The sequence below is a fragment of the Bubalus bubalis genome, chromosome 5, assembly GCF_019923935.1.
Source record: "Bubalus bubalis isolate 160015118507 breed Murrah chromosome 5, NDDB_SH_1, whole genome shotgun sequence".
Taxonomy (NCBI): Eukaryota; Metazoa; Chordata; class Mammalia; order Artiodactyla; family Bovidae; genus Bubalus; species Bubalus bubalis.
In genome coordinates this window covers 24,621,622-24,636,787 of record NC_059161.1, presented here as the reverse complement: position 1 = coordinate 24,636,787, position 15,166 = coordinate 24,621,622, and the positions used below count along the sequence as shown (strand labels likewise).

General features: G+C 45.8%; 1 protein-coding gene across 4 annotated transcripts in view; it reads right to left on the bottom strand.

The window, feature by feature from the left end:
* Nucleotides 1–15,166, bottom strand: part of KIAA0040 (KIAA0040 ortholog) — a 39,682-nt gene that overhangs the window by 10,172 nt on the left and 14,344 nt on the right. For all 4 annotated transcript variants that reach the window (XM_025285602.3, XM_025285601.3, XM_025285600.3 and 1 more), the window contains exon 2: nucleotides 11,143–11,222. The gene's annotated coding sequence lies outside the window, so the exon portion shown is untranslated. The remainder of the gene's footprint in view (nucleotides 1–11,142; nucleotides 11,223–15,166) is intronic.

Genomic DNA, 15,166 nt, shown 5'->3' with positions numbered 1-15,166 from the left:
ACTTAGGCAGCACCTACTACATGCCAGGAAGTGGGTTGAGTCCTGGGTATCCAGGAAATAGGCAGGATCAGTCCTTGTCCCTCTCATACTCAAAGTCCAATGTGGGAAGCAAAGAAGCCCGAAGACTGGTGTGTAAGTGTAACACAGAAAGTGCTACAAAGGAGAAGTCTGGGATGCTAAGAAAATGAGTGATGTCCATCAGGGAGGCTGGGGCAGGCGCTGGGCAAGGATGGCTTTGCTAAGGTCTGAATGACAAGAAAACCACAGCAATCCTGTGGTCAAGGTGTCTGAGAAGTCTCAAAACTTAGACTAAACTTATCTAAAGCACTTTCAAGTAATATATGTGGTGTGTTTATCTTCAACTCTCCAATACTTTTTCAGATGAAGTGCCTCTAAATTTCAAGCAATGAGTTCAATTGTTAACACTCGATGAAGTGTCCCCCCTCCCCAAAGTCTGGAAACACAGGAAATAATGTGTTCACTGTGCTTTGTTTTTGCAGATGAACAATTGGACCCGTTGCTTTCCCTGAAAAGGCCCTGAAAGGACAGTGTGGCTGGGTGTAGCAGCAGGGTGTGCGGAGGGTGGTGGGGGGACAGGAAACCCTTGAGGCAGGTGGCCCTGCACCCGTTGGGCTGGCAAAGCCACATCAATGGCTGGTGTGTGCGAAAGGGCTATGGAGTTTCAAGCAAGGAGGGAATAGGCTAGACCTGTGTTTTATAAAGAACATTGTCATGGCGTGAGAGAACAGATTGCCGAGAATGGGAGCAGGAAGAGATGATTATAACTGGTGCGGGAAAATGGCACCTGGATGAGGCTGAGGGTGGTGATGGCAGGTGGGACACGTGGCCTGACTTGGGTGTTCTTCGGCCGACGCAGTAGCGGAACTGTCAGCCCGAGGGACATGAGGACTGTCTCTGGGCTGTGCTCTGCTCCTTGTCTTCTAACCCTAGTCTCCTCTCTGGTGTCCAACTCTGCTATATATATATATATATATATATATGTTTTTTTTTTTTTTCTAAAATAGTAATCCCATCCAACAGGCTCTAAGACTCCCACCATCTCTCCTGGGGGTATAAAGGATCTTATTCAGCCCTAGGGCTCTGTACCCTGCCTGCCCAAACCTTGCCCAGCTCTCAGATCCACCCTGCAATCCTTTGTAGAATCCCTTTGGTTATGACAATATCACACATTTCAGAAACCAAGGCTCTCTGACAGCGAGGGCATGGCTGGAACCTCAGTCAGCAGTTATTAACTCTGCCGCTCTGGGTATATATTTTCTTCACAGTTCTCACCTTGCTAACCTGGCACGCTCAGATGCCCTCTAATAGATGTAAGTACTGTTTTGTACAAAAAGTGTCAGATCCCAGAAAATAATCTGCTAGTGGAATGTGACTTTATGACTTAAACCTGGCTCAAGGCATGATGAAATAGAGATCTGTATTTCCCCCAATTTAATTAATTGCTTTAAGTAACTAGTCCAGGTTGGAGCCTCTTCCTCCATCCTGCAGAGTATGCATATATGGTGTGGAACTGGATATTGAGTATTAGAGGAAAATTGATAGTATTTTCCTTCAAAATAAATGTTATAATTATGGTTGCAATTTTGAACAAAAGCACAAATAGGTCATCAATACAGAAATGATTAAGGCACTATGGTTATTAAAAATAATGAAGTGATGCTTTGTCAGACAGACATCCTGAGTTGGAAGAATCCAGAGACGGGTCATGTGGTTGAGTTCCTTCACTTTAGTGATGAGGAATCTGGGACCAGAAGAGGCTGTGTCTTGCTGGAGGTCAGACAGTTGACAGTTGGTGAGATCAGGACCAGAACCAATGTCTTCTGACTCCCAGCATCTCCCCCCACCCCAGTCAGGTATCCCATATAGAAGTCCTGGCAGGTAAGACTGAGACAGCAGTTGACAAGATGTACACCATGTCCTCATCCTGGGCTCAGGACAGCCTATGCCTCTCAGCCCCCTGACACCTCTGGAGATGTGTGACTGAGTTCTGGGCAAGAAGTGTGGACCTGGGTCCTGAAGTCTCTCTTGAGGTCCTTCACGTTCTCTCTCTGCTTGCTCACTGGCTGGCCAACGCACAGGGCCCAGGGAAGGACTCCAGGGCCCCTGGGACAGCAGAGGTGGGAGATGTTCCTGAATGGCTGCTAGCGGAGCACCTTGCTGACTACAGCGAACAGTGGAAGAGAAAGAAACCTTTGCGGGGGGAAGCCACTAAGATTTAAGAATTATTTGACATAGCAATTAACCCATCCTGACTCATACAGGTGACAAAAAGCTAACATTAGTAATGATTATAACAAATATGTGATCCATTTAACAGGTCTCTTGTGTGCAGCTTCCACCCAAGAGGGGTTTAGCTAAGTGCTCCAGAGTGCAGGTTACTGGACCAAATAGCCTCGGTTCAAATCCTGACTGCTACCCACTGTTTATCCCATTGGGCAGGTTACTCAGCTTCTCCCTCTACGGCTCACTTTCTTCATAGTAAAATGAAGCTGATAATAATAGGCTGTTGTGAAAACAAGTGAGTCAGTAAAGGTAAAACCTCTTGGTACCACGCCTGGCAACAGACACATGTGCCCTTATTATCTAACCCAGATGAATAGGCCAGCCGAAGAAACACCCCTGACTCCTCAGCGGATGCTCATTTTGTTTGCCTTTTTAGAGCTTGGGATGGTTCTGGAGCCATGACTTTGATTCTTTGTTGCTATTGTTGTTTAGTCACTAAGTTGTGTTTGACTCCTTTGCAACATCAGGGACTATAGCCCACCAGGCTTCTCTGTCCCTGGGATTCTCCAGGCAAGAATACTGAGTGGGTTGCCATTTCCTTCTCTAGGGGATCTTCCCAACCCAGAGATCAAACCCATATCTCCCGCATTGGCAGGTGGATTCTTTACCACCAAGCCACCAGGGAAGGCCTGTTATGTCCTCTTACTGTGTTATTATTTGAAAGCTACCTTTTCATGGGGGAGTGTGTGAGCCTCCTACCCAATCTCTACTTGCCTGGGTGCCACCATTCTTTAGCTCTCCTTTAAAAGGCATTTTTTCCTCCTTCCCCTAGTTTTCCTGTAGTAAGGGGGCTCTTAACTCCATTCCATTCATCATTCTTTTTCAAAGCAACCAATTCAGAATTAAAATACAGAATATGATACCATCTCTGGGGACCTCATATCCCTGGGCAGAGTGTGACATAAGCCTCTGTCCTCCCCCAAAACCAGACTGTCTTTCTGTTGCTCTCCCCTCTTCTTCCTTCTAAATTCCATGAACTTCTAGTGCATGTCAACGCTGCCCTAGGCACTGCGTGCAGATGTAGTCAGGAATGATGCAGGTATGGTAAAGGGACTTGTTTTCAGCGGGAAGAAGGTGGATGGTAAACAGGTATACAAACACGGAAACCCAGAGATGCTATTGATGCTGTAAACGACACAGTCAGCACGGCCTCTGAGGAGGTGACTTTGAGTTGATGTGCACAGGTGGGAACAGCAGGGTGAAGGCCCGGACATGGGGGAGAGCTTGGCACAGTCTAGGAGGGAGTTGGAGCCTGGGAGCACCAAAGGTGACCAGGGAGTTCTGGCGGCATGAGCATAGAAGGCAGAGGGTGGCGGAGCAGATTGAAGGATCCGGAGGAGCAGAGGCACCCTCCTCTTCACCTGCCTTGCCACTGCATTTGTCCGAGCCCTCAGACTGGTCTCTAGTTTTTCCTTTCTTCAGTTCATCTCCTAAAATTAGAATGGGGTCATGCTCCCCCGCTCAGCCCACCTTTGGCTCTTCGTCAATGGTACGATCATCCTGACTGCTTAGCAAGGGGAACAAAGTGCTTGTGAGCTGGTGGTTCCTGTTCCCACCCCAGCCTCGTCTCCCCCACTGCCTCCATGGCCACATTCCCTCAGGTTCTCCCAAGCATCCTGCTCTCTCGCACTGCCACATGCTCTGTTCCACCTGCCTGGAGTGGCTTCTCACCTCTCCCCTCGGTGCATTCACAGGGGGACTCCTTGTCCTTCCAGACTCCACTGGGAGATCTTCTGTAACTGTCAGGCCTCTGCCCAAAAACCTCCCCAAACCCATTTCTTTCTCTTCTGAGCTCTCCTGGAGCCAATAACCCACCATCACAGCCCTTGTCTGACTATATTGTAATTATTTGTTTTCTTTGAAAAATTAAAAGTCAGAACAGCACAAAGAATTATACACACACACACACAGATATATAGTATATGTCTATGTTGAAGAGCTAACCACTATCCCAAAATATGACCTTAATTGGACACAGCATTTTTGCAGATGTATCAATAAATTAGTTAAGATGAGTCATACTGGAGTAAAGTGGGTCTATAATCCAATATGACTGGTTTCCTTATGAAAAGGGGAAATTGGACATAAATAAAGGTGGATTTGCGCAGAGGAAGACAGCATGAAGAGACACTGAGAGAAGATGGCCATTGACAAGCCGAGGAGAGGGGCCTGGAACAGATCCTCTCTTCATGGCTTTCAGAAGGACCCAACCCTCCCAACACCTTGATCTCAGATTTCTAGCCCCCAGAACCGTGAGGCAACCCACTTGGGTTGTTTAAAGCGCCCAGCTTGCGGTGCTTCATCACAGTAGCCCCAGGAGACTCATGTACGCCCCCTGACTTCACAGCACTCCCACCCCTCAGCACTCCCATGTCCTCTCTCTCTAAAACATATCCCACATGTGTCCACTTCTCTCCATGTCGTGGCTAAGTTGTCATCACCCCTCACCTGGATTACTGCTCAGCTTCCTAACCATTCTTTCTGGTTCTACTCTTCTTTGTTTATGGCCTCTTCTCCCCATATGAGCCAGATCACGTTGCCCCCACCCATCATGACTTCCCAATGCCTGTGGAGTCAAATCGACTCCTTGCCATACCCTAGACATGCCTCCATCAGCTGGCTCTGCCTCTGTCTCTACTCTTGTCTTGCACTCCCCTCCTCACTCACCATGCCCTGGACACACCTACTTCAGAGTTGTCCACCCTGCAGGAACTTGTTAATTCCTTCAGTCCATTTTCTCTGAGATCTTGGCATGATCAACAGCTTCATAACATGCAGAGCTCCACACAAAGGCATTTCTACTTACTGTAACCTCAGATGTTAGCGCAACAGGAAGCCTTGGTTAACCAAGTCATCCGAGAAGCCAAGCCCCCGGTGAATCTCTACAACACCATCCTGTCTTACAGCCCTGGTAGTTCTTCCTACTCTGAAATTTCCCATTCACGTGCAGTGCTCTTGTCACTGTGGCGTATGCATTTATGGACTGTCTGCCTGCTCTGCTAAATGAGTTCAGTGAGAACTGGGGCCTTGCCTGTTTTATTCTGTTTAGATGCCCAGAGTTGAACATGTCCCTGAATGAATGAATGAATGAATGAAATGCTGATTAACTCAAGAGATCTTGAAAAAATTGTAAATTAGTCAATCCAGGTTTTGGAGGAGAGAGCCGGGGTAATGAAAGGCATAGAAAAGAGGCCATCAGTCACATCTGTGGTCAGACTCTGATGACAATTACCCACCATTTAGCCCACTATCCAGACAGATCCCTAGCCAAGAAACTCTTTTAAGGAGGAAATAATGATCAAGAAACTCCCATATCACTGAAAGCAGTAGGGAGTGGGGAGTATGCTTTATCAGGTCCCAAATAATCATCTACCTTCCTTTTGGTCTGTTACAAATTGCTCATCGTGGCTGTGACTTTCTGATAACAAGGGATCCTTCCCTAATTACTATATGCTCTATTTCAGGTTCAGCAGAAAAGAAAATTAAAAAGCTCCATTTCACTCCAGGTTCAAATGAGTCGATCTTTCAATCAATCAAGTATTAATTAAGCTATGCTAGGAAATACAGCAGAGGAAAAAGACCTTCTCTCTACTCAAAGATGATGCATGGAAAAGAATTAGAGAATGATTTAAGGACAATGAAAAGAGTTTAAAAGGGTTTTCTTCTGGGCTTTCTTTGACTTTCTGTTATGGATGGCCTAAAATCTCTAGCCACTTTATTCTCCTTTACTCTTTCTCCCTCTCTCTTCCTTTCCTTTCTCTCCTCCCTTCCCTAATTACATTGTCTCCCAAGGCTGCATGTCATAGACTCTGACAATAATTAGTCGTTTTCAGTCACTCTTAGGAATAAACACTAAAAATTGTGTCTCTCTGATACTCTGAAAATTCCAACAGTGCTAAACGTGATTGAATACAATATCCCCAGCCTGTTAGCAAGTTATAGACTTCCTCGTATTTATGTCCCTAGATCATCAAGGAAACTTGAGTTTTCTTCTCCTCAACCAAAAAACAATGCAGTCAGGACTTTTGCCTCCTTCCCTAACACCAGCTTGGAGTCTGGGCAACAACCACTTAAGCGCTTTGAGTTTAGTTTTCTCTTCTGTAAACACAGATATTAGCTATTAGCACATTTCTCAGAAGGCGAGGTGTTTTTTCCACTGTACTACATTGTTTTATTCCTTATACCCCCCAGAGTGCCTGGCAGACAGTGTGCTGAAAGTATTTGTTGAATGGATGAATGAATGAATGAGTGAGTGAATGAACAATATGTATAAAGATAATGTGTGTAAAGCATGTTGCCTAAGTACACTTCACACAGTGGGTGCCTTAAAATTGCCTTGAAAACCATATAGCACTCTATTTATTATACTACTCATTGTGTGAAAGGTAAAAACAGCCCTTCATTACAGAATTCATAGAGTTTTTGCAGAGTTTGATCACTTTTACTGTGAACTGGTTTAAGAAGTTAATCAGCCGATCCTAGGAATCAAGGCAGACTCATTTGCCTTTCCCCTGCTCTCTCATTAATTTTATTTCCATTCATTCTCAGCTGCTGCCCCTCTTTCAGCCCTCCTGATATCCAGGATCTAGTTTCTTAGGGCTACCTTGTCTTGTCCATCGCTATCAACTTTCTCCTCTTCATTTCAGCTAGAATGCTCACTTGTTTTCCTTTGACTATCCTCTTTTAACACAGAGACCTCAGAGGCCAAAGCCTCAAAAACAGGGGGTTGGCATAATGTCTTATTACCTTTCACAGGAACAGGGAATGATCTGTTGAATCCAAAAGCCACCATTGGTTGTGTTCTTACTAAGTGCCCAACTCTGTGTGTGTAATCAAGGCTCAACAGACATGACCTCATTCAAGAATGCAGGAGGTGAGTCTTTTAAATCCCCATTATACAGATAAGGAAACTGAGGCTATCAGAGACTAAGTAATTTGCCCAAGGCCATGGAGCTACTTTTCACTGTGTTCATAGGGTTCTTGAGGCAATAATACGGAAGTGGTTTGCAATATCCTTCTCCAGTGGAGCACGTTTTGTCAGGCCCTGACTAACAGGGACATGCCCTCCAACCGCTCCATGTCAGCCAGACGACATGTAGTCATGTATGGATGTGAGAGCTGGACCATAAAGAAGGCTGATTGCCGAAGAATTGATGCTTTTGAACTGTGGTGCTGGAGTAGACTCTTGAGAGTCCCTTGGACTTCAAGGAGATCAAACCAGTCGACCCTAAAGGTAATCAACCCTGAATAGTCATTGGAAGCACTGATGCTGAAGCTGGAGTTCCAGTACTTTGGCCACCTGATGGGAAGAGCTCCCTGGAAAAGACCCTGATGCTGGGAAAAACTGAGGGTGAGAGGGACGGGGGCAACAGAGGATTAAATGGTTGGATAGCATCACAGACTCAATGGACATGAGTTTGAGCAAATTCCAGGAGACAGTGAAGGACAAGGAAGTCTGGTGTATAGTTTGATCACTTTTCCTGTGAACGGACAAAACTTGTAGTTCATGGGGTCACAAAGAGCTGGACATGACCGAGCAACTGAACAACAATAATGGAGCTACTAAAGTGCAGAAGACCCTGCTGTAAATGTTATTCTCTAGAACTGCCATTCTCCAGATGACTTCAGTCTCTGCACCCTCTGTTCTAGGATGAAGGGGTATTCACCAGTCATTCACCTGTCAAGCATTTGAAAGCCTGGCATGTGTGCCACACTCTGTGGACACACCCTTGATGAACTAAGACACCCCCTGTGACCCTAAGGGGCTCACATTTTAATAGGACCAGAAATATAAGAGAAGTGTAATATGTCACACGTGACAGTGGCTGCTGGGGACCTAAAGGCATAAAACTCCTTAGAGTGCTCACTGACAGCCCAGGAGCTATATCCAACCCTTAGGCACTTCTATTTTATTTTATTTTTTCCCCCTCTGATTTCATATACAATTCTCATTCTTTAGTGAGTCCTAAAATTGGTCTACACTAACCTCCCATATCTGCTGGAGCATTAGAAGGACTGATGTTCCCCTAAACTGTACCCCAGTCCCCACCCTGCAGGCTTCACCCAGTCCTGACACCTACCTGGTCCCTGGAGGCATATTAGACTTGGTAACCCCAGGACCACACACTCCCTCCAGAACAGGGACTACACTGCCTGTTCTTCGCGCTGTCATCTGTGTAGCCGGAAGCCAGGCAGGGGGCTTGCAAAAGAGATGACGAAAGGCAAGCCTTACTTTCCAGCTGTCAACCTCCAATTTGATGGATTGATCTTGGTTTCTGGCTAATTAAACAAATGATAAGGATGAGGGATGTTTGCAAGAGGAATGAATACATATCCAAATGTCCCAAGCAGAATATAAAAGGCTGGCAGAGGGGTGCGGTGGAAAGAATATTAAGAGGAACCAGTTCTAGTTCTGGGTTCACTTGTCCTCCAAGCTTCTGACCTTGGGCAAATCAGTTAAGCTTTCTGAGCCCCCCTTTCATTTGAGAACTGCAGCTATGAGCCATCTCAGATATCTGTCAAGACTTGTGAACAATAGACAAGGTACGTCAAAGAACACTGCGAAAACTGCAGTCTAAATGCAAGGTAGGGGCATGTTAGAGGATTGTATTCAAAAGCTGAATTACAGCTAAAATTAGAACCCTGACTTCCCTTCTTGATGCAGCCCTCCACCCTAAATCTCCTCCCAAAACCCCCTCACCTTCCCTCCATCCTCATCCCAGGTCTTCTATGAATCATAGTCATTAAGGGCCACGTTTCCAATTTGGAGAATTTATGGGCACACACTCTGACACCAATCAGACTTGTGTTTGCCGTCTGTATATATCCAATCTGACCACATCCTGGTATTAGTGCTAATAAAACCTGTAGCCATGGTTACAGTGACATACCTGGGTTATACTGTTCTTATTTTCACTCTTCCAAACTATTGGGTAAAAAATTTTGGAGCCAATTTTGGTGGGTGTGGTAAAGTGCCGAAGTACAGTTTTATTTTTGGAAAGTGTGAGCTGAGGCTCTGAGGTCATCTTGGAGTTAGAAGCGGCTGGGGAGGGGCAGTGCGTTCTCTGGTCCCCAAATAAAGGGGACATAGTCTGTGCCTGACTCCAGTAACTGAAGTTTAACGTCATATCTGCTTAGAGGGAAGCTATGTTTTTAGAAAAAGCAAGAAGACAGCCAAGCACTTGTGTGATTCAGGGTCTCCCACAGGTGGTAATTAAAAAATAGACTCTGAATTTAAAGTTGCATCACTCTCTTTAATATTAGAGAACTCAGAGTACGGCAAACTTTGCAGCAATAGCTGAATGACTGACTTATTTATTTTCCTCAGTGGTGGCGGGGGAGAGGTTTATAAGCTGGAATAGTTGAAAACTAATGGGGTGGCAAAAATATACAATTATGCAACTCAGAAGCAATACAGATACAATTTTATTTTCCTTTCCATTTTCTCCCTTCATTTAATGTTAACAAAAGTTCAGGGCAATTAAAAGCTGAACGCTACCTTACTATAATATTAAGGCTTAAAATGTAAAGGCCAAGTCATAGAGGGAGTGAGCAGAAATATTCTCATTCCAGTCATAACTCACCCCTGTGGAATGCACAGTGTGGAAACAGTTCAGGTTCATCAGACTTTGGGCCACAGAGGGTGGGTAGGGCGGAGAAGTTGATGTTACTGGTGGATGAATCTTCACTTCCTGTCTGTGTGCATTTACATCTGTATCCCCAACATCGAGTGTGGATATAGATGTATTTTAACCGTTTTGATAAATAACTGTTGGTGAACGTAGAAGATATATACGAATGTGCTAAAACATTGATGGAGCACCCAGCCAGGCAAGTAACACCCCTTTTTTTGCCTCAATACCCTCTTTCTTTGATATAGGTGACATTTTCTCACTCTTATCAACTGCTGTTTTAGGTGCTTCTGTGCCAATAGATTGCTACCCCTAAGTCCTGTTCTAGAGGAATTCTGGAACTGCCACTGGCTTTGCTTTATCCCTGATACCCTCAGTTCGCCTGCCTTTGCCCCCCCCAGCCCATATCAATATCTTTTCTTCTCCACCCTTGAAATGACTTTCCCAAAGGAGGCTGCAGGCATTGCCCATGAGTGATTTGGGAGTATGGATGGAAGAAACTGCTTAAGCTGGGGATTGTGGGGGTAGGGGAGTTCCTCACAGATACTAAAGAGTACACACAAACACACACACACTCTTCCCTCAGCCCTACCCCATCCTCCCTATCCACCACTTCTGCTCCATCCTTGCCTGGAGACCTCAAAGTATTATGGAAAACATTTTGGAAAGCATATGGGGCCAATGGGAGGTAGGGGAGATGGTGGGAGAGGCCAGGGAACTCTGACTTTCTCTCCCAGCAGGCTCTACACCAGCCTTAAGCTTTATCTTTCCTTAGCAGCCCTATGTATGTATATATATTTTATCAGCCCAGTGTATGTATGTATATATATTTTATCAGACCAACCCTCAAAGTATCAGTATCTTGAAGAAATAAGACACTGGGTGGGAACATTTTGATAGGGCAAAACGGTCAGGACGTGTAGTCCTTCTCCTGCTGGCTGGAAGGCAGGAGAGGGTCCCAGAGATGGGAGTTGGCTTGGAGCAGCCAGAGAAGGGCCTGGGAGTGCCCTTGAAGTGAGTGCTCTGCTCTACTCCTCAGTGGACAGTTTATGAGGCTCTAGACCCCTAGGCCTGGCTTTGAATAATATATGGTTTTATTTGTTTATACTCTTGTAGATTTTCATACAAGCTGAATTCTTGGCTAAAAGATAGCCTGGGAACATAGGGGAAGTTCATGGCGGTATGAGAAGCCAGTTCAAACTCTTACCTGTGACTTAACGTGTGTCCTCAGGAAGCTCATTCAGTTGCTTGGGGCCTCGGTTTCTTTTTCTCCCAAATGGGGGAAATCTGGGAAGAAACACAAGAAAGTGATGGCATGGTCCACCTCTGCAGAAGGGCACCGGGCACGGGGCTGCGGGGAGGCAGGCTGCTGGCACAGTTCTGAAGGCTGACTGTACGCAGGCACTTTCCAAAGTCAACCACCGCCTGGAAGTGGGCACCTGCCTGGGTCCTTGTGTCAGAGCAGCAGAGGGTGTGAATGTGCACCTAGGCTGTTCTTAAGAGTCACGACTGGTGTTACTCCAGGCTGATGTAGGGACAGGGCAGCAGCCATCACCCCTCAGTTCTCCCAGGTAGTCACAGGGGCCCGAAGTTCTTGGAGAACTGGCTGACATGCTGGGAGGTCTTCCTACCTCTAACCCCGAATGGATGGATGGGTGGACCCCACCCCGACCCCACCCCAACCAGTGAGGCTCCTCTTTCCCCTCGTGGTGCCAGTGCCGTGGTGCTAGGTAGCCTGGATCCTCCGTGTGCCCAAATGACCCCAGATTTCCAAGGGCTGGTCAAGCATGTCCACCCTGCCGGGCAGGTTCTGATAAACACATTCCATCCTTCGCAAGAGGCAAGAGTCGGTGGGGCCAGGCTGCTTGGTGTGAGCAGAAGGAGCAGAAACTGCAGGGGTGGCTGCCCTCTGACTGACTGCCGGGGGCGTGGGCGGGGGTGGGGAGGTTTGTATATAACATTCGAGAGCCTCCCTAAAGTTGTTTACTGGGTCACTAAAATAAAAATAATTCTGCAAACATCCTGTTCTTTGTCTATGAGGAGGCTAATAGTACTAATAGTGATGATTTGCATCAGTGAAATATGCCATTCCAATTATTTTTCTGGTAGTTGCATATGGATTTCATTCCAAGAAATGTTAGTTAAGTATCTGCTGTGTGATCAACATGGTGCTGAGGGGGAAAAGAGAAGTGTATGATCTGGTTCACAGCCTAGGATTTCTTTTTTTTTTTTTAACTTTTAATTTTGTATTGGGGTATAGCCAATTAACAGTTGTGATCGTTCCGGGTGAATAGCACAGCGACTCAGACATACATACACATGCATCTATTCTCTCCCAAACTCCCCTCCCATCCCTGCTGCCACATAACAATGAGCAGAGTTCGAGAGTTTCTTAATGAAACTTAGAATATGGTAAGTTCTGCCAGGCGACAGTGCAGGTTCCTGAATCCCAATCCTCAGGTTCCCCATCTCTCAGATGGCAAGATAATAACTCCACTGACCCCACTCACCATCCAGTGTTGTTGTGAAAGTCAAGTTATCTATACATGAGAGTCTTGATAAACTGATAATGTTTAATTTTCAAAAATAATACAAGCAATTAAAGTCTAAGATAAATATCAGAAAGTGCCAAAATGCATGCACAGTTAGAAAGGAGAGTGATGGTTGTTGGCTTAGGTTTTAAGGAAGAGGCAGCCCGGAGGAGATGGAGGTTGTGTAGGGTCCCTGTACTGGGTGTAATCACATTGAGGGTTGGACATTCGAGAGAGAAGGGAAGCTAGGCTGAGCTGGATGGGATGGGAAAGCAAGAGCTGGGGTATGGAGGCCAGCACGTGCAGAGTTTGGGACTGGGAAGGCAGTGAAGAAACCTCTTGAGGAAGGTGGGTGAGATTTCAGGGGGCTTGGAAGGCTCAGCAGAGGTTTGGTGTAACAGGAAAGCCCTGAATGTTGGTGAGCAGGAGAGACGTAGCAATGTCAATGTTTCATTCTCTCACCTGATCCCTCTGGTAATTCAAAGTATGCCTTGGCCACAGCAGGATTAAGGGCCACCCTGGGCTCATGGGCAGTCTGCCCTAACCAGCCAGGCTTGGTAATCACAAATATTACAATTAAAAAAATAACTTTTATTAATAGCGTACTTTCTCCCTTAGACAATATCCGATTATGAACTGAAATGAAATATCACCAAACCAATCAGAAAGAAACTGTGATTTATTTCCTGATCCCTTGGGAAGGGAGGCAGAGGGGAGGGGGGAAAAAAACTGTGGTGCAATCACTTCTCCAGTCTTAAAACTGATGCCTGAATGGGTTTGAATTTATTTATGACTGGGGAAAGTCCTAGCATAGACCCTGCACTTATAACTCATTTTAATTTTTTAACAACTTCTCTTCTGCAAACATTTCTTCATTAAATCCACTGTAATGTGAGAAGGGAAGGGATTTCTTGCCCTATTTCACAGATGAATAAACTAAAGAACAGAAATGGGTGTTCAAAATTTGTTTAAAATTGCAAAGCTGGTCAGTGGCCAAGGGCAGACCAGGTTCTAGTTTTTCCATTTCCCAGCGTGATACTCTCCTTGCTGTATTAACTCCCAAAAAGCTACAGGAGAGGAACCCACAATGGCAACCAGTCACTCTTCCAGTTTATAAAACCTTCCATTTCTCAGACTCCCTGAGATATGTGGGCCTTCCTGCTTTGGGGCCTCACGAAAGCGTCTTTATCTCAAATCCCCCCAACTCTCCCCCAGTACCACCTCAACCAGTACTCCCCAGTCTCCGGGTCCCTATGTGTTTAGTCTCAGCTGAAACAGCAGCCCCTTAGGAAGCCTCCCACGACCTCATTAGAGCTCCTGCCCTGTACCCCGTCACTGTTCCTGTACCGTCACCACAACCCACTTTAGAGTCACTGTTTATTTAATCATCTTGTTTCCTTTCTAGACAGAATGTATTCCCACCTGTTCTGTTCTTGGAAAAATATTTGATGGGACATGTTCTTGGAAAATATTTGCACCTGTTTTGTTCTTGGAAAATATTTGTTGAATTAGAGAATGACCATATTTATAGATGAGGAAACTGAAGTTCACTGAAATTCAATGAGTTGCCCAAGGTCTCACAGCCAATCATGGCAGACATGGCAGTTCTTCTGCCCCTAAATATCCAGGGCTCATTCGCTGGTTTCTGGGTTCGCACCCAGCATTGTGGCCACACAGAAGATACTCAGGAAAAGAAAAAAAGAAAATCTACCAATTGGAATTTCAGTATTTGGGGTTTGGAGAATTCATTCAACCTGGGCTCAGATGCCAGATAGCCGGGGGCATTCCAGACTGCAGGCACACTCTGCAGGCCTTTTTTGGTGACTGGCTACTTTTGGATCTCCAGTGAGGCTGTCAGTGCCAAAAAGCAGAAATGCCAGCAGTGAGACCTGACTTCCAAAGATCGCTGGCCTCAAATGGATATGGGCCTTTGCCTCACAGGATGCCATATTGAATATTATAAATCACACGAGAGTGAGGCTATTGCCATGCTTTTGGAAAGCCCCAGTTGGCTGTGTTCCTGACACATTTTGCTGTCAGGAATTGCTAACATTGCATTTGGTAATTCTCAGATGCCAAGTCAACGGAGTAGCGAAAGTGTGTGTTACATTCAGCGTCTCAGTGCCTCACTGGTATTACTGCAAAAGTTCTCCCTGTTTTTTTTCCCTCAGAAAGAGGAACTCCTTTGGCTGGCTTTTTTCTTCCTTCCCTGAGCCTGGGTAGTCGACACAATTGAGTCCAAGGAGGCCAAGGAACTGCCCTTTCCCCTCTCTACGGCCCACAGTTCAATACAATGCACATCCGTTGAGAACCTACTGTGCGCACAAGGAGCTTCTTTTTTCTAAGGCTCTCCCAGCTAATCTGCCTAACAAGATGTGAAACTTGCTGCCAACCTCCTGGGTAAGGGATTCCAAACTAAAGACACAGAGTGTGAATCAAGGAATTTATTTTTTGCCTGGGAAATGGATGAGCACAGGGGAACAGTGAAGCATGGCTAGTTAAATGTCCCAAGGGAAACGCAAGCACATGGTTATGGGAGCAGCACGAAGGAAGCTGTTCATTCCAATGAGGGAATCTAGGCAAGGCTTCGAGCAGGGTAGGATTTGAAATGGCACCTGCCGGGAGAATGGGATGATTAAATGCAGTGAGGATGAGAATTAAGGGATTCCAGGCTGTTCAAGAAAGCACAGCTGGCTCAGA